Source organism: Rhinolophus hipposideros (assembly GCF_964194185.1).
Source record: "Rhinolophus hipposideros genome assembly, chromosome: 5".
Classification (NCBI taxonomy): domain Eukaryota; kingdom Metazoa; phylum Chordata; class Mammalia; order Chiroptera; family Rhinolophidae; genus Rhinolophus; species Rhinolophus hipposideros.
The window spans coordinates 1,344,163-1,371,582 of record NC_138051.1 but is presented as its reverse complement, the minus strand read 5'-3'; the positions used below and the strand labels follow the sequence as shown (position 1 = coordinate 1,371,582).

The window sequence follows — 27,420 nt, the reverse complement described above, 5'->3', positions numbered from 1 at the left end:
TTAAATAATTAGAAAAAATCCTCTGTTTATTTCTATTTTATTGTGAATGTTACTGTTTGGTATTATTGCACAAGGGAAAGAAGATTGAAATCTTACCTTTTTTTGTTTTTCCCTCCTGCTTATCTATCTTGCATCTGCTCATTCTTGGCTTAGAAAATAATAATAACAATTTGGTAAAGCAAGTTGTTCATCTCATGACTACTTGTAATCTGGTTCTGAATAATTTTTATTATTAGGCCCTTAAAAATTCCAGTCCAAATCAGCAAAAGCTCCCTAGGAAAGTAAACAGGTACCTTAAATATATACCAAATTGTAGCTCATGCATTTGACAATATGCTATATATATGCATTAATATTCATTAATTTTTGGTTCTGTCATGTCAGTGTCTGGCTGATGAAGTTCAAATGACTAATAACCTGTGGAAAATAAAAAGATAATGTTCATAGTTGACTTGGGAATTTAGTTGAACCATGAGCTATAATTTTTGAGTTTTTTTTAAGAAGCAAAAGAAAAGGAACGTGATATTAGTTACATAAGTACTTTTCATACCCATAACATTATATTATGACTAGGGCAGATTGACTGTTACGGTGACATTTCAAATTCTGGGCTTTGGGTATCAGTTCTGGGAAAATTTTGAGAGAGCAAGAATGCTATATACTCATAAGGTTCAGTGCTACGGTTGAACCACTGCTTGAATTGCTAGCAAATGGAACTGTTAGGAGGAAAGGAAATGCATGTATAGCAAAACTTTTCCCTAGAGAAGAAAAAAGTCACTCATTTTTATAAGGTAATTATTTTGGAGGTAGTAATTTACAGTTTGAGGATATGATGAACTGTTGATCTTTAAAACACATAATATGTGGGTTACAGGGTGTGTATGAAAGCAGTTTTTATAGCATCCAGTCTTGTTCCAGATACTTAGAATATGCATTTTGAAAGAATAAGATTTCTTTCTTCTGACCTTTTAGAATTTAAATGTTCCAAGTTCATGCTATTTATTATGTAAGTGTTTTATTGAGTCTAAATGCTGTGTCAGTTATTCTGACTATTCAAACAAGGTTGTTTTTTTTCTGTTAGCGTTTGGAATGTTAAGGAACAAATGCTAAGTATTGGATGTTTATTTGGTTTTAGAGGCAGTTTCTTTAAAGACGTTTTTAATTAAACAAGCGATAGAGGAATAATATCTCAGAAGAAATCAAACAGTATAGTAATATATAGAAAAAGGAGGTAAATTCCTCCTGCATATTTCTCCCTCTATTTGTTTCTCTCCCAGGGGTAATTACTGCAGTTAGCTTGTTACCTTTCCATATCTTTCATTCTGTGTGTACTTATGTACATGTGTGTGTAGTTTTGTGTATTTTTACCATATTGCATACATTGTTCTGCATTCTGTTCAATACCCCAATATGGAACATGTCTTCTCCTGTCAGTACATATAGTTCAGTCTCATTTTTAACTGCTACATAGTATTCCTTAGCATAGAGTTATTATAGTTAAAGTTGTTCCATTAAAAAAAAAATAAAAACAGTGTTCTTGCACTTAAGCTTTGTACGAACTTAGCACTTTTAACCTGGGAACAGTAGGACCCTTTGGTTATTGAACTTTGTTTTCTAAGTAGGCAGAACACATTAAATTCTTCATCGAAACTGTGAGTGGAAGCAAAATTAGTTAATTCATAGATTGTTTTAACTTCTTTTAAGAATGTTTGAATTGTGTTGTACTATTTTAGGTATGTGACTTAATGCAATTGAAACTGAGTTATGGTTACATCACTGACTTCCCACTTGCAGTTGGGAAGAAGGAAAATCATTATTTTTATGCAGTGAGATAAAAGCAGCTTATATTCAGGCTACCTAGATCTTACAGAAAAAGCATCCATAAGGCTAGGCGCCCTGTGTTTTTCATTCAGTATTAGATCCTCTGTACCTCCCATTGTGCCTACTGTGACAGAGTCATAACTAGTATGTAGGCATGAATGTGGGCATTCATGCCGTATACTTGAAACATGTCAGTCTTTGAGCCATGAGTTGAAAATTACCTGGCAGTTAAGGCTGCAGAGATTGGCCTTAAATTGCACTGGTGTTTGTACATCTATCAATCTGAGCACTTAAGCTCATTGATAAATTATCAGACATTTGAGTTCTTTTGCTCTCTTGCTATGTTTTAGTTTCTTTTATAAATAGTGTTTCTCTCTTTTTCAGGTGGATTAACATTATCTAAGTTATTATCTATGTTCCTTAGGGAACTTTGGCCAAACTACTCAGAATTAGTAGTTTTGGTATGTTTTCCACCAGTGGTTTCTATTTTAATTATTTCCGTATTTAGGATGCTTCCTGTTTGTTGTTCAGCTTAGGGACCATTTTCTGGTGTCTGCTTTGTGACAGGCCTAATGCTAGTGCTGGGGGTACAAAGATGAATAAAGTGTGGTTCTCACCCTGCTGCGTGTCAGTGCCCAGAGGCGAATACAAGAAGAAGAGAGCAGGAGTGCCCCACAGCAAGTGTGATCATAGCGGTGTATGCTGGACCATATTTTTGTGCTTTGGTGTTATCTTGGCCATTCTTAAAATTGAGACAGTCTGTAGGCCCAGAGTTTCAAGTGTCTCTAATGCTTCGTCACACTTCATATTCTGGCATTATTGTTTTTGGAGAACTTACAAGTAAATAACCAGTTTTCAGTATGTGTGTGGTGTTCTCTCCTCCCTCTTTCAACTTCTTGGATGTGAGCTACTCTGTCAGAGGAAAGAACTGGGAACCCTCTTAGGCTTAGCTTCCACGCTGTGCTGGAAAAAGAACTCTTCTTCCATAATCGTTTCTTTTGTTGTTGTTTGTTATCTTTTTTCCTGTGTTACTAACAATGTCACGAGATGGCAAAATTTGGGATCCTCTGTAGTGATTTCTTTTCCCTGTTTTGAGAGGAGGTTCTAAAGTGAGGAAAGTGATCCCAGTCTCTGTATGTTTGTCCTTTTCGTTTCTCCCTCTAGGCACTTGCAGGTGGGCACCGTTAGGTCAGCCTGAGCCAGGAGCCGAGCAGTCGTCCATGTTGCTTTTCACCTCACGTTGGCAGCAGTGTGGGCCGCAGTTTGGCGTGGTGGCATGGGGTTCTCAAGTTGTAGTTGAAAACGTTCAGCGTTCATGCCGTTTAGAATAAATGGCATCACGTCTTTTAGCTCACATCTTTTTCTTTTTACCCGTAATTTAGGACGGTGCCAGCAGCCTTTCCTCTTGTGTTTGGAGCTGACCTTTATTGGTCCTTAGAGACTCACATTTCTGTCCCACTAGAATGTAAGCTCGAGAGTAGGGCCTGTTGTTTACAGGTGTTTCCGCACTCAGACTAGTACCTGGCATAGAGCAGCCTGGCGGGAAGGGTTTTTGAATGAGCAGTATGTGAACAGCCCTGCCCAGATGACTGGGAGCTTTAATGCACAGATGTGCTTTCAGAACAAGGGGTTGTATTCCCTGTGTGAAGCTCGGGGAGTCCATGGAGCCCAGCAGCAGCCCTGTGGGGCTGGGCTGCCTCGTAACTAACATTTTTGGTAGGGTTACTAAGAAGGCTTCTACTGCTCATCTTACCCAAGGGTAAGGAGAGAGGCTCTAAATGAAGTCTTCTTCTGGGCCTGTGGGCTGGGATCCAAGGTCCCTATGACATTACACTAAAATCCAGGAGAGCGGTGAACCTTCACAGTCTAGGGAACCTTTCGGGTATGTCCTGCAAAGACAAAATTCTTACCTGTTTGGTCGTGGCATCATGCAGAGTCCTTGGCATTCCCAGGGCACCTGTCACTAGGTCATGCCTCAGGAAAGCTGAGAGGTAGTTTGACGTTGTGTTTAAGAGCTGGGGGTCTGCAACCAGGCCTTCTTGTTGGAACTGATACTGCCATTTCCCTTATCTGTGATCTGCAGCAAATTACTTGTGTCGCAGTTCCCTCATCTGTAAAATGGGAATAAAATAGTACCTAATTCATAATGTCATTGGAGGATTAACACAGGAAAAGGGTTTAGAGCACGCCTGGCATATAGTACCAGTGCTGAATAAATAGTAACAGTTATTTGGTATAGAGGAGATTCATACGTCTTTTCCTCATTTTCATTCTGATGTGTTTTCCTGAGAAGGAGGAGAAGGCACGGAGTTAAGACTGATGTTCTGAGAATTTCACACAGTCCTGCACAGGAGGTGTGTGCAGGTGTATGGAAGCCCATGGGGGTCCATGGAAGTGTGTTGAGCATATGGTGACACCATATCATAAGCTTCTAATGCCCTCATCTGTCACCACATGTCAGGTGGGAAACAGGTGGAGAACCTTTGGTCTGGAGAGCTCTTAATTATCTCCAAAGCAGGCCATGCTCATTTGACAGTGTCATGGTTTCAGTACTGAAGTACTTAAAAGTTCCAGAATTGCTGCTGGGAACGTAAACCTTTCTTTTTCAGCATCCCTCCTGCTTGTGCTTCTGTAGTTGACTGAATGATGCCCTACTTCCCACACAGCTACCCAGATAGCTCTGACTACTGAAATAATCAGGTATTTTGTGTCAGTACGCAACTTGTTGCTGTGTTATTGCATGTGTGGAATTTTTACTATTACCTGGGTTTTAATCCCAGTTCTGCCAAGCTTCAGTTTGTTTATTTGTCTAATGGGATAAAGTATCTACCTCATAGGATTATTTTAAGGATTAATGACTCCAAAACACTTAGGCTAGTGTCTGGCATGCAGTAAATCTCAAATTATTAGTTGTAAAGTTAATGTATTTGTTGTCATTGTTCCATATTTCAAATCAGCAGTGAAATATAAACTTGCACAAAAATCCTTATTTCTGCTTGGAACTGGAAGACGAAATGAAATTTAGCAGCTCTCTTCACACATGTGTTGGAAACTCCCTGTTGCAGTGAAGATTTTACTATCTTCAAGAGCATACAGGGATGCTGGGATATGGTAAACCTTCAGATTGGCTATTCTGGTTTTCCACCTCCTTTCTGCCCAAATGTTGCAGCCCATATTTCCATCACACACTCCCCTTGTGGCTTTTCAAATATAATTGCAGTAACGTACTTTTAGGAACTACACTCCGTGCTTTTGGTAGCAGTGTTCTGTAATGGCCTATGAGATAATTACATTGATTACAACATACACAGTTTTATGTATAACCGCCAGTTTATCAAATACTGTTCACTTATCAATCATAGATTTGTTACGTTTCCTTTTCTTTAATTTGAAAAACATCCTGCTTGATAGATGGTATCATCTCCCATGTACAAATGAGAAAACTGAGGCTCAGAAAGGTTAAATAATTTGCCTAAGGTTGCACAGCTGTTGAGTGACGACAGAATTGTCTCATTCCACAGCTTTTTTTTCTTTCAGAATAAGAAAGCTGAATCCCAAAGTTAGGGTCAATTTTTTTTCTTAGAGAAACTTATAAATGGTATAGCACATACAGAGAATAGGCCAAAAAAAAGGCAAATAGGTGGAAAGAAGGTGTGAAGACGGTTAAATTGATCAATGTGGACCGACTAGAAAAGATAGGAGGCAGCATAAATGGTATAGCACATACAGAGAATAGGCCAAAAAAAAGGCAAATAGGTGGAAAGAAGGTGTGAAGACGGTTAAATTGATCAATGTGGACTGACTAGAAAAGATAGGAGGCAGCAAATAGTCAAAGTGCTTCTGGTGTTGAAACGGCTCATAGGAGGAAGCTGTCCTGTCGGATGGGAGAGTTGTTTGGTCACATTTTAACTTGGAGATTCAGAATTTCAACTTTCAAAATATATTTAGAAACTTTCAAATATATCTAGAAGACAGGATGAATATAATACTATCTATCAGTGGAAAGGAAAGTATAGAAATGTTATGCGTATTTAATGGAAAAATGATCAAGAGGAAGTGTTAAAAATATATTGGCCAGGTGGAGGTTTGGTGTAGATATGGTTCAGAGAAGGTTATTTGCAAATATTTTTTTGATTCAGGGAGAGAAGATTCAGATAAGCATTCTGGAGTTTGTTTCTATAGTATTAAATTATATCTGTCTAAAAATGAGATCCAAATGTGATGCTTCTGTCTTTTATTTGGAATTTGTTTACGCAGGGGGTAAGGAAGTAAACACTAAATAACTACTGCAACTATCTGAGGAGGTATTTGTAATACCCTAAAAGATTCAGATAGGAATTTCATTTAGCTGCCTGTCAGCATATCATATCTGTCACTGTGAGGCCCACGTTAGTTATAATATTTAACATTTTTAGGTGTTCAGGTCCCTCCAAGGGGCTCAAGTTCTGCGTCTTCAGCTTGCCTGTGATCCAGTTGCGTACACCAAGACAGGCTAAGTGTTCCCTCGTGCCAACACACATTTCCACAGGGTGAATTGGCCTTCCCTCCTTTCTCCAACAACCGGCTCTTTGGTTTCTGAGTTTGTCAGGAAGGTCTTCATCTACCTGGTTGCTCAGGTCCTACCTGCCTTCCCTTTTGACTCATTGACTCCATCTTTGTATTTTGTTAAGTCTTCCTTTAGAATGTATAGTTTGTCTCTTTCTCTTCATCACTACTGTTTGAATTTTTTTCTTTTTTCACTATATAGGAAGAGAGAATTGTTTCTTGTTTTTTGAGTATTCCTGTAAGGCTCTCCAGGTGGTTTTTGAACAACATTTTCCTGGGTACTGCCATTTCTTTTCTTCTTATTTTAGTTATTTAACCTTGGTTTTGCTGCCAGAGTATGCCGCTGGAGACTTAGCTCCCTACTAGAACTGTAAGTTTCAATTCTGCTAATAGAGGAGATAATATGCATTAGTTAGGGTTGGCCCAAGAGAAGTTGAAAACATCAGCTGTTAACAGGTAATAAAATCACTTTCCATATGTGATTGTTTTAAATCTGAACAACAGATTCATGTGTTTTGCCTTAAACAAAAGGTAGGATATGTGTGAAGACACATATTTGCAACCTACTATGAGGAAATTTCTACCCTACAACGTGAAGCTTCTACGTTTTATTTGGAGTTTGAGGCCGAGCTAATTATATTTACGCCTGGGCAGTGCACATCCAATCATCTGAGAGGATGGTAGAGTGTATGGTACTTCATTGTTTTAAAAGCATGATGCTCCCTGAGGATGGGGTTCAGCCGCGCCGGAGCTTCCTTTTACCCGCTCTGCTCCTGACTCCAGTGTTGCCCTCGCTGAGAAGCAAGGCTCTCAGGAAGCCGCGTGGAAGCCATGGCCTTTAAAGATACCGGAAAGACAGCCATGCGGCCAGAGGTGGTGAGACTCATTGAATTAGAATGACTCTAACCAGCATGCGACATAAAATCCGAGGAGAAGGTGTTTGCTGACTGGATCAGAGGTGCGAAGGAAAAGAATCTCAAAGTGGAAGGACCTGTTCGGATGCCTTCCAAGACTACAAGAATCTCTACAAGAAAAACGCCTGTGGGGAAGGTTCTAAGACTAGGGATCCTTTTCAGATGAGGATCCACAGCGATTCAGTGACTTACTTGCACTGTCCTGAGCTTGTTAAGCAGGTTCCTCCATCAGGACTGAGCTGGGAGTCCAGGTTGAAGTCACCATTGCAGATGCTTAAATCAACGTTTTTAATAAATCGACTATCGGTTTTGTTAAAAAAAAAAATGTGTTAATGTGTTTTATTTTTCTCCCAGGAAGAATGAATTTCATAATTTATCAATTTAAAGGGACAAACGTTTTTGTATAAAAGATCATCAGGAATGTAATCAGGCTTTAATGGCAACTTTCTTGTGGGGAGTACTAAAAGGGGGCAGACAATTTCTGTTGGAGACTTAGTCATTCTATGTGGAGAACAGAGAAGCAGTTCAGAAGAGCATTCGGAGTGTTTACTAATTGTAAATATCTCCTCCTGTTCAGTCGGTCCCGTTTTGTTTTATTGAAGGTTCCTTTCTCTGTGCAGAAGCTTTTTAGTTTGATGTAGTCCCATTCCTTTATTTTTGCTTTTACTTTTCTTGCCTTTGGGGTCAAGTTCACAAAAACCCCTTTGAGACCAAGGTCCATAAGTTTAGTACCTATGTTTTCTTCTGTGTATTTTTGTTTTTGTTTGAGGTCTTATTCCTTTAATCCATTTTGAGTTAATTTTTGTGTGTGGTATCAGCAGTGTAGTTTTATTCTTTTGCATGTGACTTTCCAGTTTTTCCAGTACCATTTATTGAAGAGACTTTTCTTTCTCCATTGTATGTTTTTGGCTTCTCTATTGAAAACTAGTTGTCCATATATGTGTGGGCTTTTTTCTGGGCTCTTGGATTTGTTCCGTTGGTTTGTGTGTCTTTTTCTGGCAGTACCGTACTGTTCTGATTACTGTAGCTTTTGTAGTACGAGCTGAGGTCAGGGAGTGTGATACCTCTGGCTTTGTTCTTTTTTTCTCAGGATTGCTTTGGCTATTTCGAGTCCTTTGTGATTCCACACAAATTTGAAGGTTTTTTTTTGTTTTGTTCTATTACTGTGAAAAATGCGATTGGGATTTTGGTGGTGATTGCATTAAATCCCTATATTGCTTTAGATAACATGGTTATTTTAACAATGTTAATTCTTCCAATCCATGAACAAGGAACATCTTTCCATTTCTTTATATCTTCTTCAGTTTCTTTTTTCAATGTCTTGTGGTTTTTACTGTACAGTTGTTTACTTCCTTTGTTATATTCATTCCTAGGTCTTTTATCCTTTTTTTGTTGCGGTGGTAAATGAGATTGTTTTCTTCATTGCTTTTTCTCATATTTCATTGTTAGTATATAGGAACGCAATCAATTTTTGTATGTTGATTTTTTATCCTGCAACTTTACTGTATTTGTTTATTGTTTCTAATTGTCTTTTGGTGGAGTCTTTGGGGTTTTCTATATATAGAATCATGTCATCTGTAAATAGTGACAGTTACTTTTTCTGCTTTTTTAAAAAATTAGTTTTCAGTTACAGTTGACATACAGTATTATATTAGTTTCAGGTGAACAACATAGTGATTAGACACTTCTATAGTTTACAGAGTGATCACTCTGGTAGATCTAGCACCCATCTGGCACTGGACATAGTTATGACAGTATTATTATTTTTTAAGATTACATAAATTTCTTTAAAGAGAAGGACATGGGTTTTAACACCAAGTCAAGTGAAAAAGAAGGGTAAAGCCACAGCTGCCCAGCGAGGCTTCCATTCCCACTGCGTGGAGGTCACTCGCGCAGAGCCGTGGGCCCAGGGGCCAGGCGGCCGGGCCCCCAGCACAGCTGTTGGAACCTTTCATTTGAGGCCACAGCACTTCATCTGAGCTAAAGAGACCAGTAACTACTGACAGCTTCAACGCGTCTGGCTGTACTTGGGGCACTGGTTGAAATTTAAATCTCAGGGCTTTCATCCCCAAAAATTTCAAAGGAGGCTTTGCCTTGCTTAGCTGTACCATCTCTGCTTCTCTGTCGGTTTTTAATCCATTTGTTTCCTTCTCTGTCTTTACAATTTGGGCATTTCCAAGTGGTTTTCCTAAGTCCTGCCCTTTGTTCCTTGGGGGGTGGCGGGGCTTTGACGCCTTTGGCCGGCCCAGCACTGTCGCCTACCACCTCCCCTCCCCATCTCCACGCAGACCCCTCTCCACGCAGGCTCGTCTCCTGGGCAGACCTATCTTCAGCGCAGACTTGCACCGTTTTTAAGGCCCAACCGTTTACTAAAGGCCCCTCACCACATCCAGTCCCAGAAATGAAGGCAGGGACGCATGCCTCCCCATACAGTCTCTCTCCTGGCTCCCCAGTGACGACGACAGACCCGCAGGTGGCAGGCAGCAACCCTGCCCCTCCCACGGCACCCAGACACCAAGCATGGCTCCCAGTCAGGTCGCCTTGGGCCACGCTCCCGATGCCTGGCTCCCACACGGCCCTGACCTCGCTGCGGCACCTAAGCCTTTGCCGCCACCGACACTGAGAAGCCACCGCCAGTGTGGAGGGAGGGCAGGCCGGCCACGAGCACGGATGCAGAGACCATACCTCCAGCACGACCACACAGATCTGCTTGGCACACTGGGTGATGGCGTCGGGGCTCCCAGAGATGGTCACCGCCCGCTCCGTGGAATTGGGCAGCGTGTCCCGAGCCACCTGGACCTGGGCACCTGTGGACTCCCTGATCTCCATGATCTTGGAGCTGCCTTTGCCGATCAGGGACGTGCGCTGGCTGGCAGGGACCACCAGCCTCCGTGTCACGGGGGGCTTGCTGGTGGTGGGGCTGTTGCTCGTGGAGTTGATGATGTCCTCCTCAAACTTGTAGGCGATCATGGCGAAGGCCTTGAAGATGGCGTCAGATGGGCCTGTGATGGTCACGATTCTCTCTGGGCACTTTCCCTCTGAGATGTTGATCCTGGCACCATTCTCTTCACGCATCTTTTTCACAGTCTCTCCTTTCTTCCCGATGATGCTGCCAACTTCCTTTCCATGAATCAACAGGCGGATTGTCAGGGTCACATTCAGGCCACCTTCTGAGACCTTGGACTCCATCTTCCTCCCAAAATGCAGTTGGGGGTGGTGGCTTAAGGTGCTGAGGATGCCGTGAGGAAGGACAGATGGGGCCCAGAAGGTGTCACCTTCCCCCATAACCAGGCTCTAAGGAGTCAGAGCAGATCCATAGACACCAACGTTCAGACTTGTCGGAGCGTAGAGCATTGTACCGAAGCGGTGATTCACGGAAGGCCTGTTGTGGCACCCACCCACCAGAGACCGTACCTGGGCTAGACGGTGGGAGCCCGGGGCGGGGTCGGGGATGGGGACAGGGAGATCCCGGCGGTGACGGCGGAGCCTGAAGTGACTGAGTCTGAGGAGACTGAGGCGACTGAGGCGGCGGTAGGAGCTCCTCGGGCTCTAAGACAGTATAATTGGCAATACTCCCCATGCTGTACTTTACATCCCTGTGACTCTTTTTAAACTGGCAATTTATACTTCTTAATCCTTAACGTTTTTAACCTATCTCCCAATCCCCCTTCCATCTGGCGACCCTCATTTCTTGTCAGTATCTATGATATTGTTTGTGTTTTTGTTTGTTCCTTTATTTTTTTTATTTTTTAGACTCCACATATAAGTGACTGCATGGCATTTTTTTTTTCCTCTGACATATTTCACTTAGTATAATACCCATCCATGTTGGCTCAAATGGCAAGATTTCATTTTTTATGGCTGAGTAATATTCCATCATATAAATGTACCATATATTCTTCATTCATCTCTCAGTGGACACTTAAGTTGCTACCATATCTTGTCTATTGTAAATAGTACTGCAGTGAACATAGGGGTGCATATATCTTTTTGAATTAGTTTTTTGGATTTCTTCAGGTAAATAGCCAGAAGTAGAATTGCTGGGTCATATGGTAGTTCTATTTTTAAGTTTTTGAGGACCCTCCATACTGTTTTCCATAGCAGCTGCACCAATTTGCAATCCCACTAACAGTGCACAAGCGTTCCCTTTTCTCCACATCTTCATCAACACTTGAGTGTTGATTTATGGATGATGGCCATTCTGACAGGAGTGAGGTGGTGTCTCATTGTGGTTTTTATTTGCATTTCTCTAATGATTAGTGAGGATTGGCATCTTTTCGTATGTCTATTGGCCATCTGAATGTCCTCTTTGCAGAAATGTCTATTCAGATCCTCTGCCCATTTTTTAATCAGATTGTTTGTTGTTTGGTGTTAAGTGGTGTGAGTTATAAATTTTGGCTGTTAACCCCTTATCATTGGTGAGTATCTTCTCCCATTTAGTAGGTTGTCTTTTTGTTTTGTTGATGGTTTCTTTCTCTGTGCAAAACCTTTTTAATTTAATGTAATCACGTTTAGTTTTTCTTTTCTTTCCATTACTGGAGGAGGCATTTAAAAAAAAATTGCTAAGAGTGATCTGAAAGAATAAACTGCCTATCTATTTCTTTCAGGTTGTTCAAAGTGTTGGCATATAATTGATCACAGTATTTTCTTATAATCTTTTGTATTTCTGTGATGTTCTTCACTTCTCTTTCTATCTAATTTTATTTATTTGGGCCCTCTCTTTTCCTCAATGAATCTAGCTAAAGATTTATTAACTTGTTTGTTTTCAAAGAACTAGCTCTTTGTTACATTGATCTTTTCTATTTTTTTTTGACTATTTCATTTATTTCCACTTTAATCTTTATTATTTCCTTCCCTGCACTCACTTTGGGATTTTTTTGTTTGTTTGTTTTACTTCTAGTTCCTTTAGGTGTCAGGCTAGATTGTTTATTTGAAATTTTTCTTATTTCTGGAGGTAGGCCTGTGTTGCTATGAATTTACCTCTTAGAACTCCTTTGGGTGTGACCTATAGATTTCAGTCATTGTGTTTTCATTTTCATTTGTCTTGTTATCTTTTGGTTTCTTCCTTGACCTCATTGTTAACTCATTCATTGTTTAGTAGCACATTACATAGCTTCCACTTGTTTGTGTGTTTTCCAGTTTTCTTTTTGTGATTGATTTCTAGTTTCATACCATTGTGATCGGAAAAGATGCTTGATGTGATTTCAGTCTTCTTAAATTTATTGAACTTGTTTTGTGGCTTAACATGTGGTCTATTCTGGAAAATGTTCCATGTGCACTTGAAAAGAGTATATACTCTACTTTTGGATGAAATGTTCTAAAAATATTAAGTCCATCTGGTCTGATGTGTTATTTAATGTCACTGTTTCCTTGTTGATTTTCTGTCTGCATGATCTGTCCATTGATGTCAATGGGGTGTTAAAGTCCCTTACTATTATTGTAGTACGGTTGCTCTTACTATTATTGTATTACTGTTGCTCTCTCCCTTTATGTGCATTAATATTTGCTTTATATGTTTAGGAACTCCCATGTTGTGCACGTAGATATTTCCAAGTTATATCCTCTTGTTGGATTGGTTTCTTTATCATTATTAAATGCCCTTCTTTGCCTATTGTTACAGCCTTTGTTTTAAAGTGTATTTTGTCTGTTGTAAGTGTTACTAACCCAACTATTTTTTATTGTTGTTGTTTTTGTTTCTATTTGAATATCTTTTTTTAATCATTTACATTCAGTCTGTATGTGTCTTTCAATCTGAAGTGGGTCACTTGTAGGCAGCTTATGTATGGGCCTTTTTTTAAAAAAAATCTATTCAGCCACTCTGTCTTTTAATTGGAGCATTTAGTCTATTTGCATATAAAGTAATTGTTGATACATTTGTAGATATTGCCATTTTATTAATTGTTTTGTGATTGTTTTTGTAGTTCTTTTCTGTTTTCCTATACTCTTATTCTCATCTCTTGTATGTTCATGACTTTCTATAGTGTTAAGTTTGGTTTTCTTTCTTTTTTTTTCTCGCAAGTCGTATATATTTTTGGTTTTTGGTTATGATGTGCTTTATATATACCAATCTATGTTTATAGCAATCTATTTTAAGTGGATGATCACTAAATGTTCAAATACATTCTAAAATCACTACAATTTTTCCTCATCACTTCCACATGTATGTTTTTTTTTTTACTCATTTTTACTTCATTTGTTAGTGTGTGTCTTTGTCCTTTAATTCATTGTTGTAATTACACATTATCTTGCTATTTTTGACTTTTAACCTTTGTACTATTTTTATAGTTGGTGGAGCCACTACTTGTTTACAAAGTGTTTGCCTTTGTTAGTACTTTTGTTGTTTCTATATTTTCTTAATTCATATTTTTTTCTATTTAAAGAAGTTCGTTTACCATTTTTTGTATTACTGCCTTAGAGATATTAAACTCTTTTAGTGTGTGTGTGTGTGTGTGTGTGTGTGTGTGTGTGTGTCTTTCTGGGAAACTGTTTATCTCTGATTCTAAATGGTAGCGTTGTTGGTTAGAGTAATCTTGCTTGTAGGTTTTTTCCTTGCATTAGTTTGAATATTTTATGTCATTCCCTTTATTTTTTAATTAAAGATTATTGAGGTGACAATTGTTAGTAAGGTTACGTAGATTTCAGGTGTACAATTCTGTATTACATCATCTATAAATCCCATTGTGTGTTCACCACCCAGAGTCAGTTCTCCTTCCATCACCATATATTTGATCCCCCTTACTCTCATCTCCCACCCCGCCCCCCCTTATCCTCTGGTAACCACTAAACTATTGTCTGGGTCTATGAGTTTTTCTTTCTCATCTGTTTGTCTTGTTCTTTTGTTGTTTTTCGTTTATATACCACATTTCAGTGAAATCATAGGGTTCTCTGCTTTTTCTGTCTGACTGACTTCGCTTAGCATTATAATCTCAAGATCCATCCATGTTGTCACAAATGGTCCTATTTCATCTTACTGCCGAATAGTATTCCATTGTGTATATATACCACAACTTCTTTATCCATTCACCTATTGAAGGACATTTTGGTTGTTGCCATGTCTTGGCCACTGTAAATAAAGCTGCATGAACATTGGAGCACACATGTCTTTATGTATAAACGTTTTCAGATTTTTTGGGTAGACACCCAGGAGAGGGATTGCTGGGTCATATGGTAATTCTTTTCGTAATTTTTTGAGGAACCTCTACACTGCCTTCCATAGCAGCTGTACCAGTCGCATTCCTACCAGCAGTGTATGAGGATTCCTTTTACTCCACAGCCTCTCCAAAACTTGTTACTATTTGTCTTGTGGATGATAGCCATTATAACTGGGGTGAGGTGATATCTCATTGTGGTTTTTATTTGCATTTCTCTGATGATTAGTGATGTTGAGCATTTTTTCATATGTCTGTTTGCCATTTGTATGTCCTCTTTGGAGAAATGTCTCTTCAGGTCCTCTGCCCATTTTTCAATTTGGGTTATTTGTTTTTTGTTGTTGAGTTTCACGAGTTCCTTGTATATTTTGCATATTAGCCTCTTATCGCAAGCACTGTTTGCAAAAATCTTCTCCCATTCAGTTTGTTGCCTCTTTGTTTTGTCGATGGTTTCTTTTGCTGTGCAGAAGCTTTTAAGTTTCATATAGTCCCATTCATTTATTTTAGCTTTTACTTCCCTTGCCTTTGGAGTCAAATTCATGAAATGCTCTTTGAACCCAAGGTCCATAAGTTTAGTTTTCTGCTATGCAATTTATTATTTCAGGTTTTATGCTTAAGTCTTTGATTCATTTTCAGTTAATTTTGGTACATGGTGACAGATAGCAGTCCAGTTTCATTCTTTTGCACATGGCTTTCCAATTCTACCAGCACCATTTATTGAAAAGGCTGTCTTTCCTCCATTGTATGTTTTTGGCTTCTTTGTCAAAAATTATCTGTCCTTATTTATGTGGTTTTGTTTCTGGGTTCTCAATTCTATTCAATTGGTCTACGTGTCTGTTTTTCTGCCAGTACCATGCTGTTTTGATTATTGTAGCCCTGTAGTACAAGCTAAAGTCAGGAAGTGTGATACCTCCAGTATTGTTCTTTTTTCTAAAGATTGCTTAGGCTATTCAGAGTCTTTTGTGGTTCGAAAGAAATCTGATGATTTTTTGTTCTATTTCTTTAAAAAATGCCATTGGGATTTTGATGGAGATTGCTTTAAATCTGTATATTGCTTTGGGTAATATGGTCATTTTAACTATGTTGATTCTTCTAATCCATGAGCTCACAGTGTCTTTCCATTTCTTTGTGTCTTCAATTTCTTTTAAAAATGTCATAGTTTTCAGCACATAGGTCTTTCACATCCTTGGTTAAGTTTATTGCTAGGTATTTTATTCTTTTTTCTGCAATTGCAAAAGGAGCAGTTTTTCTGTTATTTCGTTTCTGAGATTTCATTGTTAGTATATAGGAATACACTGGATTTTTGTACATTGCTTATGTAGCTGGCAACTTTACTGTATTCGTTGATTGTTTCTAATAGCTTTGTGGTGAAGTGTTAGGGTTTCCTATATATAGCATCATGTCATCTGCAAAGAGTGAGAATTTAACTTCTTCATTCCCAATTTGGATGCCTTTTATTTCTTTCTCTTGCCCGATTGCTCTGGCAAGGACTTCCAACACTGTGTTGAAAAGCAGAGGTGATAGTGGACAGCCCTGTCGTGTTCCTGAACGTAGAGCAAAGGGCTTCAGTTTTTCACTATTAATTATGAGATTAGCTGAGGGTTTGTCATATATAGCTTTTATTATGTTAAGGTATTTTCTTTCTATACCTATTTTATTAAGTGTTTTAATCATAAATGGATGTTGTATCTTGTCAAATGCTTTTTCTGCATCAGTTGATATAATCATATGATTTTTGTCCTTTATTTTGTTTATGTGATATATCACATTGATGGATTTGCGGATGTTGAACCATCCTTGTGCCCCGGGGATGAACCCCACTTGGTCGTGATGAATAATCTTTTTAATGCATTGTTGTATTCGATTTGCTAGAATTTTGTTTAGGATTTTTGCATCTGTATTCATCAGAGATATTGGTCTGTAGTTTTCTTTTTTTGTGTTGTCCTTACTAGGTTTTGGTATCAGGGTAATGTTGGCCTCATCAAATGAGTTAGGGAGTACTGTCTCTTGTTCAATTTTTTGGAAGAGTTTGAGCAGGATTGGTATTAGATCCTCTTTGAAGGTTTGGTAGAATTCACTAGTGAAGCCATCTGTCCCAGGACTTTTGCTTTTGGGAAGGTTTTGGATGACTGATTCAATTTCATTACTGGTGATTGGTCTGTTTAGATTTTCCAGTTCTTCATGGTTCAGCCTTGGAAGGCTATATGTTTCTAAGAACTTGTCCATTTCTTCTAGGTTATTGAATTTGGTGGCATATATTCCTTCATAGTATTCTTGGATGATCCTTTGTATTTCTGTGGTGTCAGTGATAACTTCGCCTATTTCATTTCTGATTTTGTTTATTAGTGTCTTCTTTCTTTTTATCTTAGTGAGTCTAGCCAAGGGTTTGTCAATTTTGTTAATCTTTTCAAAGAACCAGCTCTTTGTCACATTAATTTTTTCTATTGTCCTTTTGTTTTGTATTTCATTAAGTTCTGCTCTGATTTTTATTATTTCCTTTCTCTGCTGACCTTTAGTTTCACTTGTTCTTCTTTTTCTAGTTCTTTAAGGTGTAACATGAGGTGATTTATTTGGGATTTTTCTTGTTTCTTGAGATAGGCCTGTAATGATATAAATTTCCCGCTTCAAACTGGTTTTATTGCATCCCAAAAATTTTGGTAGGATGTATTTTCATTGTCATTTGTTTGTATGTATCTTTTGATCTCTCCTCTAATTTCTTCTTTGACCCGGTCGTTCTTTAAAAGTATGTTGTTTAATCTCAATGTATTTGTGGTTTTTCCTGCTTACTTTTTGCAGTTGATATCCAATTTCAAAGCCTTGTGATGAGAGAATGTGATGAGAGAATATGCTTGGTATGATTTCAGTCTTCTTAAATTTGCTGAGGTTAGTTTTATGTCCCAATATATGGTCTATCCTTGAGAATGTCCGAGTTCTTCCCTCTCCTGCAGCTGCGGTAGTTCCGAAGTGCAGCGATCTCTGAGCATTGAGCTAGGTCTGTGTCCTGCACCCGCACGGCTCTGTCTCTGCACTTCTCCCTTTCCTCCTCCCCCAGTCTTGCAATTTGCCCACATTTAGGTGAATTCAGTAGTGGGCCTCTTTGCCTTGCCTGTCTGTGTGCAGGGAGTACTTGTGGAGTTACAGTTGTTAGATTTGTTGTAAATTCCAGGGAGATTTCCAGAGGCTCATCTCATGCTGCCATTTTGATGAAGTCACCTGTCATTCCCTTCATATCTGCGATGTGTCTGTTGAAGAAACAGCTAGCTGATAGCATGATTGGAACTTCCTTGTACATAATTAGCTGCATTTCTTATGCTACTTTTAAGATTCAATCTTTAACCTTTCACATTTCAATTATGATGTTTCTTGGTGTGAACCTACTTGGGTTCATCTTGTTTGGGACTCTGTGCTTCTTGGACTTGTATGTCTATTTCGTTCACCAAGTTATGGAAGTTTTCCATCATTATTTCTTCAAATAGGTTTTCAACATCTTGCTCTCTCTCTTCTGGTACCCCCGGGATGTAATATTGGCACACTTGGTATTGTCCCAGAGGTCCCTTAATGTAGTCTCATTTTTTAAATTCTTTTTTTCTTTTAGATTGGATGTTTCCTGCTACCTTGTCTTATAAATCACTGATTTGGTCCACTGTTGCCTCTATCGTGTGGTTGATTTCCTCTTATCTAGTCTTTATTTCTGTTACTGTATTCTTCATTTCTGACTTGTTCTTATTTATGTTTTCTATCTCCATTTTTATGTTTCCTATCTCTCTGTTGAAGTTCTCACTGAGATCATTGAGTATCCTTATAACCAGTATTTTGAACTCTATGTCTGGTAGATTGCTTGTCTCCATTTTGTTTAGTTCCTTTTCTAGAGCTTTGTTCTCTGTTGTCTGGGGCATGTTTCTTTATTTCCTTATTTGGGCTAGTTTCTTTGTTTTTATCTGTGTAATAGGTAGAACTACTACAACTCTCTGTCTTTATTGAGTGGTCTTATATAGAAGGTGTCCTGCAGGACCCAGTGGACCTGTCTGCCTTATCGCCTGGTAACACCGGGTGCTCCAGGTGTGTCCACTGTGTTGGTGGTGTATACCCTCCTGTAGTAGGTGGTCCTGGATTGTTTCTTACATGTCAGTGGGTGGGGTTGACCCTCAGGGTGACTGGCTGGGAGGCTGACTGTGACTGCAGCATATGAAATAACTTTGCAGGGTTAACTCCACAGGGTGGGAATTGTTTTGGTGCCAGCTGAGACTGCCTTTTGGATGTGTCATTTTTGGAAAAAGTTGGGGTTGGTACTCTGGTGTGGTCTGAAGCCGTCCACCTGGTGTGTTGGGAGTAGAGCCTTTTGGGAGGGGCTTCTGTGCAGGCTGGCCTATGTCAGCTGCTGCTTTTGCTGGACTTGGGGCCACTTGGTAGGAACTACAAACTGATTTTTGATTGGTTGTCCCTTGTGCCCGACTTGGATGCACTTGGGGAGAGGCTTTGCTGTGAACCGAGGCCTGCTGCCACTAGTGCCAGCCTTGGAACCCTTTGGTGAGCACCATGAGGTGAGCTGAAGCCAGCTGTCATTTGTTCTGGGTTTGTGGCCATTCAATTGAGCTACGTTCTAGGCCAAGACTGGCCACTGCTTAAGTCAGACTTGGGGCCACCTGATAGGAATTACTATGCAAGTTTAGACTGGTTGCCACCTGTAGTGAGCTTGGGGCCTTGGAGCTTAGCAAGAGCTACAAGGCATATCAAGGCCAGCTGTTGCTTGTTTGTGGCTTGTGGATCTTTGAGAGATTCAGGGAAAGTCTGTAGCATGAGCTGAAGCAGGCTGCTCTTCTGGAGGAGCTGCTATAAGAGTCTCAGGCAAGGCAAGCAAGTTGGGTGGGGTGGTATATCAGGGAATCACTGGGGCAGGACGAACAGTGTTAGCCAGGTTAATGGAGAGCACATATTTGGTGCCCGTGTGCCCCAGGCTGGAACAGGAGGGAACAGGGCTTCTGCCCAGTGCTTCTGTCTCTAGACAAAGTTTCTCCGATCCCCGCTCTCCTGCCTTGGTCCTGATTTAGTCAGTTTAGTTCCTCCCTGTGTGTCCTTCGCACCTTTTGAGCTGCTGTCCCTACACTGGAGCTTAGAGGATGCAATGCTGCCATGTTTCCCATGTCTTGCTCTCCCACAGCCCTTTGTCTTTCTCTTATGCAATGCTGCCATATTTCCCAGCCACATGTTGTGGGGACTCCTCCTTCCAGGACTGGTGCCCTGGGCTGGGACCTCTGGCTCCTCACGGGAGACCTCCACAGTCAAGTTATCCCTCTCTATTCCGTGTCTCTGTCCCTGTTACTAGTCTTGATATGGCTTCTATTTTATATCTTCAGTTATAGTATTTCTTTTCAGCTAACCTTCACGTGGTTCTCAGTGATGGTAGCTCAATGACTTAGTTGTAAATTTTGATGTGTTCATGGGCAGAGGCGAGCAGAGTTTATTCCACCATCTTGACTGGAAGACGTCAATTTTCCCAGTTTTACTTCTTTGTTCCCAGTTTGAATCCCTTTTTATTCTCTTGCATGATTGCTCTGGCTAGGACTTCCAGTATTATGTTGAATAATACTGACAAGAGTGGTTATCCTGGTCTTTATCTTACAGGAAAAGCTTTTAGTTTTTCACTATTTAGTAAGGTATTAGCTGAGGATTTGTTATGTATGGCCTTCATTATGTTGAGGTAGGTGTTTTCCTTCTCTACCCATTTTATTATTTTTTAAATCATGAATGGATGTTGTGCTTTATCAAATGCTTTTTGTGCATCTATTAACATGGTCATTATTTTTATCTTTTTTTTATTAATGTGGCGTCACATCTATCACATCGATCGATTTATGTATGTTGAACCATCGTTGCATCTCTGGAATGAACCCCACTTGATCACGATGTATCATTATCCTTTTAATGTATTCGATTTGCTAGTATTGTGTTTCCCCGAAAATTAGACCTAATCGGAAAATAAGCCCTAACATGATTTTTCAGGATGGCATCATTTGAACATAAGCTCTAATGTGTCTTTTGGAGCAAAACTTAATATAAGACCTGGTCTTGTTTTCGGGGAAACATGGTATTTGGTTTAGGATTTTTGCATCTGTGTTCGCCAAAGGTGTTGGCTTGTGTTTTGCTTTTTTTTGTGTTGTCCTTGCCTTATTTTGGTATCAGAGCAACGTTGGCCTCATAAAACGAGTTGGGATGTATTACCTGTTCAATTTTTTGAATGTGTTTGGGAATGATATGTATTAAATCACTCTCAGTGTTTGGTAGAATTCACCATTGAAGCCATCTGGTCCTTGACTTTTGTTTTTGGGAGATTTTTTTTTTTTTCCATTAGTTTCAATTTCCTTACTAGTGATAAGTCTGCTTAGGTTTTGCAATTCTTCATTGTTCAGTCCAGGAAGGTTATATAGTTTTAAGAATTTGTCCCTTTGGGTTATCGAATTTTGTGATTATAGCCTCTCATGGTATGTTTATATCTATTTTGTTTTTGTGTGGTGTCCGTTGTAACTGTTCTTTCATTTCTGATTTTCTTTTAATTTTTATCTTTTTTGTCCTTAGTGAGTCTAGACAGAGGTTTGTCAATTTTATTTTTCTTTTCACAGAACCAGGTCTTTATTCATGAATATTTTCCTGTTTTTGTTTTGTTCTGTGTTTCATTTATTTCTGGTCTAATTTTTATTTCCTTTTTTTCTAATGACTTTAGACTTCATTTGTTCTTTTTGTTTTAGTTCTTTAAGGTATAATTATTAGATTGTTTATTTGAGATTTTTCTTGTTTCTTGAGGTATGCCTGTAATTCTGTAAACTGTCTTCTTTTGTGTTTGCTGCATCCCCTAAATTTTGATATGTCATATTGTCATTTTCATTTGTTTCTATGTATCTTTTGATCTCTTTTTAAAATTTCTTCTTGGACCCCATTGTTGTTCATTAGCACGTTGTTTAATATCAACATATTTCTGGTTTTTCTAGCTTTTTTCTTATAGTTAATTTCCAGTTTAATACTGTTGTGGTTGGGAAATATGCTTGGTGTGATTTCAGTCTTAAGTTTATTGAGACTAGTTTTGTACCCCAGCATATGGTCTTATCTTGAGAATGTTCCCTGTGCAGTTGAGAAAAATGTATACTGTGTCGTCTTGGGATGAAAATATTATGTTCATTTGATCTAATGTGTCATTTAAGGCTGATATTTCCTTGTTGACTTTCTGTTTGGATGATCGACCCATTCCTGTCAATGAGATATTCGTGTTCCTTACTATAATTGTATTTTTGTCAGTTTCTCCCTTTAGGACTGTTAGTAATCGCTTTATTTATTTTGGTGCTCTCAAGTTGGATGCATAATGACAAGTGTTATGTCCTTTTGATGAATTATCCTCTTTATCATTATAAAATGTCAATCTTTGTCTCTAAGTACCCCTACACCTGCTTTTGTCTGGATACCTTTTGTTTAGAGTATCATCTTCCACCCCTTCACTTTGAGTCTATGTTTGCCCTTATAGGTGAGATAAGTTTCCTGAAGGCAATTTATAGTTGGGTCTTGTTTTATAATTCATCCTGCTACTCTGTGCCTTTTGATTGGATCGGTGAGTTCAGTCTACGATTGGTACCTCGGTTTTCAAACGTAATCCATTCCGGAAGACCATTCGAGTTCTGAAACATTTGAACACCGTGGCACTGTTTCCCCATAGAAAGTAATGCAAAATGGATTAATCCATTCTAGACCTTTAAAATCAACCCCTAAAACTTCAAATTTAGCATGAATTTTACTCTCTAATGATATCATAGATCCATAAAATTTATGGCGTTCGTAAACTGAAACGTTTGTCAATGGAGGTGTTTGAAAACCGAGGTACCACTGTATTTATATTTAGGATGGTTATTGATATGTGAGGACTTACTACAGCTATTTTATCTTTTGTTTTCTGGCTGCTCTGTATCTCCACTGTTTCTGTTCCTTTGTGTGACTGTCTGCTGTTTAAGTTTTGTGGTGTCTTATGATTATTTTTTCTCTCGCCTCTTCTTGTTGTTATTTTTTTGTTACGTGTCTCAGATCTAGATTTCTATTTTGTTTTACTATTAGATTTATGTAAAACAATTTTTTTCATACATACAGTAGCCTTTTCCCTTCAGATTGCATCTTATCTTTATTCACCTGTGTAAGCTTAGTCCTTTCCTCTGCCCTTTTTATGATTTTGTTGTCACAGATTATGCCTTTTTATGCTGTGTGTTCGTTTCCTCATTGCAGAAGTTATAGTTGGTTTTTTAAAAATGCTTTTCCTCCCTTTAACCTTTATGTTATGACTTAGTGTTTAATACCCTATTTTGAAATAGAGTTGCAATTTCCTACTTCTGTCTGTTTGTCATCTTACTTGAAGTTTTGTATACTTTCATCTTTTTGTTTCAGGTAGAACAACTCCTTTCCACATTTCTTGTAATGCAGGTCCTTTGGTGGTGAATTCTTCAGCCTTGTTTGTCTGGAAAACCCCTTGTTTTTCCTTCATTTCTAAAGGATAACTTTTCTGGATATATTAATCTTGGCTGGTGATTTCATGTTTTCAGTATTTTGAATATTTCATTCCACTCTGTCCTAGCTTGTAAAGTTTCTGCTAAAAAATGTGGATATAATCTAATGGGGTTTCCTTTATAGGTTAGTGCTCCTTTCATTGACTGCCTTGAGAATTCTTTCTTTGTCATTAATTTTTCAGTTTTAATAAAATATGTCTTGGAGAATGTCTTTTTGCATTGAGATAATTAGGTGTTCTGTTAACTTCTTGAATTCAAGGGTCTAGCTCTTTCCATAGCTTTGGGAAGTTCTCATTGATTATTTCTTTGAGTAGGCTCTCTGTTCCCTTCTTCCTCTTTTCTTCTTTTGGTATATCCTTTTTTATATTGCTTTTACTAATGGCATCAGATAGTTCTCACATATTTTTTTCCATTTTTTTTAAATCTCTCAGTTCTCTTTTTCTACCTCAGTCATTTCTAGATTTCTGTCTTTGAGCTCACTAGTTTTCTCTTCCATCTGGTCTGCCCTGTTTCCCATGCTCTCTAATTTGTTCTTCATCTCATTTATTGAGTTCTTCAGCTCCAGAATTTCTGTGTGGTTATTTTTCATAGTTTCAGTCTCTTTGGTAATGTATTCCTTATGTTGATTTTACTCCTGAGCTAATTGAACTGCCTGTCTGAGTTTTCTTGTCTCATTTTTTTTTCAAAACTACTGTCTTGAATTCTGTTATTTAAATCATAGTCTTCCATGCTTTGAATTTGGTTTCTGGTTTCTGTTGTCTTTTCATTTTTTTTAGAGCTACCTTGTTACTTGCGTAATTCATGGTACTTGATGGATTGTTTCTGTGCCTGGGCATTTGAGGTAGTGAACTCTCTTTTATTCAGGCATTGTTGCTTTGAACAGTTCAGCAGGTTTATAAGAAGAGGTCTTACTCGTTGTCTTCCAGTAGATGGTGCTATAGCGGCAAGTTTTTGTTTTCTCTTACCTGCATTACTGTGACTTCTGGGATCTTGGTGGGCTCATGGAAAATGCCCTGCATTGCCTGCGTCTCCTCTGTGACCAGGTTTCCTTGGTCTCAGGGTACCACATCCATGGTGGGATGTGGCAGGCAGTGGGGCTCCAGACCTGTGGGGTTCCAGATATGTCTCCTTGTTATCAGAGGCTGCCAGCTGCACCTGCTGCATGGTTGGCAAAGGAGTGGGTAAGGGGAGTCAGAGTCGGGAGTCTGTGGCTTTACCTTCTTGCTAGTAATGGTGGCTCTAATTTGCTGCTGCCACACTGTTGTACCGCATCTCTACCTGGGTTTAGCCACAATCTGCTCTGGTTACTCAGGCAGGAATGGTGCTTCTGCCTCTCTGGGCTGCTGATTGTGGGCTTCAGCCTGACACTCCCACTGCTCCTGTGTCAGCTGGTGCTGGGCGGGAGGGAAGGCACACTCACCAGTCTGTGGTTTTGCTTTCTCTCTAGTAATGGCAGCTGCCAGTGCACGGTTGCCACACTGCTGTGCCACATCTCTGCCTGTCACCTGGTTTAGCTGCAATAAGTGCTGGCTCCTGAGTCTGGATTGTTGCTTCTGCCTGGCTGGTCCTCTGAACTGCTGTGTGAGGGCTGCAGCCCGGCTCCTTCCCTGCTGCTGTGACAGCCGTGTTGGCTGTTGGACTTCGTGTGAAGCCCGACGTTTCTGTGTCTACCCACCCCCACCCCACCCGTTCTGCCTCCTCTGCTTGTTCCCGTATGCCCACCTTAGATGTCTCCATGTGCAGGTGTCTCAGATGTGGTTGTATGTTGATCAGGGAATCCTTGGTTGAATTATAGTTGTCTGACTTGTCACTTTAAGGGGAGTAACCAAGGGGTCTTCTCACCCCGCAGTGATGCTGATGTCACTTCCTACACGTCTTTTCAGTTGACATTAATGAGGCACTGAGTTTGCAGTTCAATAGGAATCTAGACAGAGTGGTATAGTGGAATGGAAAGGTCCTCCTGCAAATCGTCTGACATGACTAGCTGGGGGACATGGGGGAAGCCATACTTCCCTCTTGGCTTTGGTTCCGCTCTGTAAAATGAGGGAGTTAGACTGAGGACCCTACCCTTCTAGCTTTGCGTCTCTGCTTCTGAGATGCCACCGAGTCCCTTCTGAGCCGTTTTCTTAGAGCGAAAGGGTATTTGTTCCACAGCCTTTTTTTGTACTGTCACAGCCAGTCTAAATATTCTGGAGCTTTGGGAATTTTGTTTTCTTTGACTGAAGTTAAGTGATCTAGGGAGATTCTTAGTTTATGACCATAGTGTTGTTAGCTTTGTGCTATCAGCAGCATTTTAGCAACATAGCAGGATTGTTTCCAAACCAGAAGTTGTTAAAATTCAAGTGTTGATGAAGAAGAGCTGTAAATACCATGATTTCCACACAGCCATTCTTAGGCATAGCTGGGTGTCCGTTCTAACAGTGGCGGCAATCTGACGGGGCAGTTAGAAGTAGGGTGCTGTGCCACACTGCCCGCTTCAGCCCCACACCTGGCTCTGCCACTTGCTCATTTGGTGACCTTGGGAAAGTTATAACAACAGTACTTACCTCAGGTTTCTTGAGGAATAAGTGCCTGGCCTGTGGCTCTATGTATGTTTAGCCACAATTAATTAGTTAGTTAATTACTTTTACATTCCAGCGGTCAGTCCCTCCTTCAATCTGCACACTAATCCTATGAAAGTAGTACCATCATCATCCTCATGAGGAGACTGGGGCTTAGAGAGGTTAAGTCACTAGCATCACTTATGAAATAGGTGGCAGGGTCACAATTAAAAGGAGGCTTTCTGACTCATTCCAGACCCACGCTCATCCTGTTCCTGTACACACTGCTCCAAGGCTAGGCCTTTGGAAATTCCAAGTGCTGGGAACTACTCATCGGGCACTGACTTCAGGAGACAGTTGGTGTTAGGAGACCAAAGGCTCAGAGAGCATCTGAACGCCTCTGCTGTTAGCAGGATAAAATGATGGGACTGCCCCTCCCTCTTTTTATAGATGTGACTTTCAGGCCCCAGGGTTTTCTGGGAATTGTTTTCATACAATGTAATTTTTTTGGTACATCCTCTCTGCAGACTGAGGCAGCATCGCCACCCAGTCCCCAGATAGCCTTCCTGTGACAATGGCCTCCGGTTGTGTCTGGGCTGAGTTAGAAAAGACTCCTTTTCTAGGTCTACATGCGTGACTGAGGAGAGTGAAAATTGTTACACACAAAACAAATTGAAGCAAAGTGAATAACCTGAGTCTCCATGTAACCCTTCCTTTATTCACTAGATGTTTACTGAATATGTGGGTATGACATCTTAACCTGATTTAGCTCTTGAATTTTTTGCTTGAAAAATTTTTAATGGCCTCTGGTAACCACTAAACTATTGTCTGTGTCTATGAGTTTTTGTTTCTCATTTGTTTGTCTTGTTCTTTTGTTGTTTTTGGTTTATATACCACATATCAGTGAAATCATAGGGTTCTCTGCTTTTTCTGTCTGACTTATTTCGCTTAGAATTATACTCTCAAGATCCATCCATGTTGTCACAAATGTTCCTATATCATCTTTTCTTACTGCCGAATATTATTCACTAACAATTGTTACCCCAATAAATTAAAAAAAAAATTTAATGGCTTTACAGTGAAATGACATCATTGAAAACTTAATTGTTTTCTATTTACAAAACTTTAAAGTGCATTTGTTTTAAGTTCCTATAGTGATTTTTTTTCACTTGAAAGTCCTTTAGCAGAAATAAAGGTATACAAATAGGCTTCTATCATTACTCAAACTAGTGTGACCATCCCATACTTCATGCTGAGTAATATAATAGTAAGTAGAGTGGTGCTAAAGACAGTTTGCATTTTGAGTTTGAGAAGATGTTAGTGTAGTCAGCTCTGCTCTGTTCAATATTGCAGAAAGGTATCGTATTCGCTGGGTTTAAGTAGTATAAATATTAAAATGTTGATTGCACTTAAGAAGCCCTGAGAAGTTCTGTAAGCATTCCCTTACCTTTATTTCATGGATAGTGGAGATGATGGTGAGATAATTTGATTGTTTATTCTGAAAAAGTCTTTGTGTTGGCAATTTTTTTCTGTAAAAGGCCAGATAGTAAATATTGTCGGTTTTGGGGACCATGTGACCTCTGTCACAACTCCTCAGCTCCGTGGTTGTACAGCACCAATCGCATACCAGCATGTAACCAGTGGGCATGGCTGCTTCAGGAAAACTGTCTTTATGTAGACTGAATGGATCTAGTGAGAGTGGTTAATTAAGGCTTCTGGCAGGGTTGGCTGGTAACTTACAGAAGAGCCAAAAGGTGTTTATGTAGAAATAAAAGCAGTGGTTTGAAATGTCAGTGGTACCTTGTGGAACTATAGTGGAAACTACAGTGGTACCTCAGTTTTCGAACGTAGTCCATTCCGGAAGACCGTTGGAGTTCTGAAACGTTTGAAAACAGCCGACAGCTTGGCCTCAGGGTCT

At 39.5% G+C, this 27,420-nt stretch overlaps 1 protein-coding gene and 1 pseudogene across 4 annotated transcripts in view; both read left to right on the top strand.

The window, feature by feature from the left end:
* The window catches only part of PEAK1 (pseudopodium enriched atypical kinase 1), a 406,475-nt gene that overhangs the window by 19,610 nt on the left and 359,445 nt on the right, over positions 1 to 27,420 (top strand). The window lies entirely within an intron of this gene.
* On the top strand, positions 7,070 to 7,558 carry LOC308498122 (small ribosomal subunit protein uS10-like; annotated as a pseudogene). Its single transcript has one exon. The product of its transcript is annotated as a small ribosomal subunit protein uS10-like (transcript).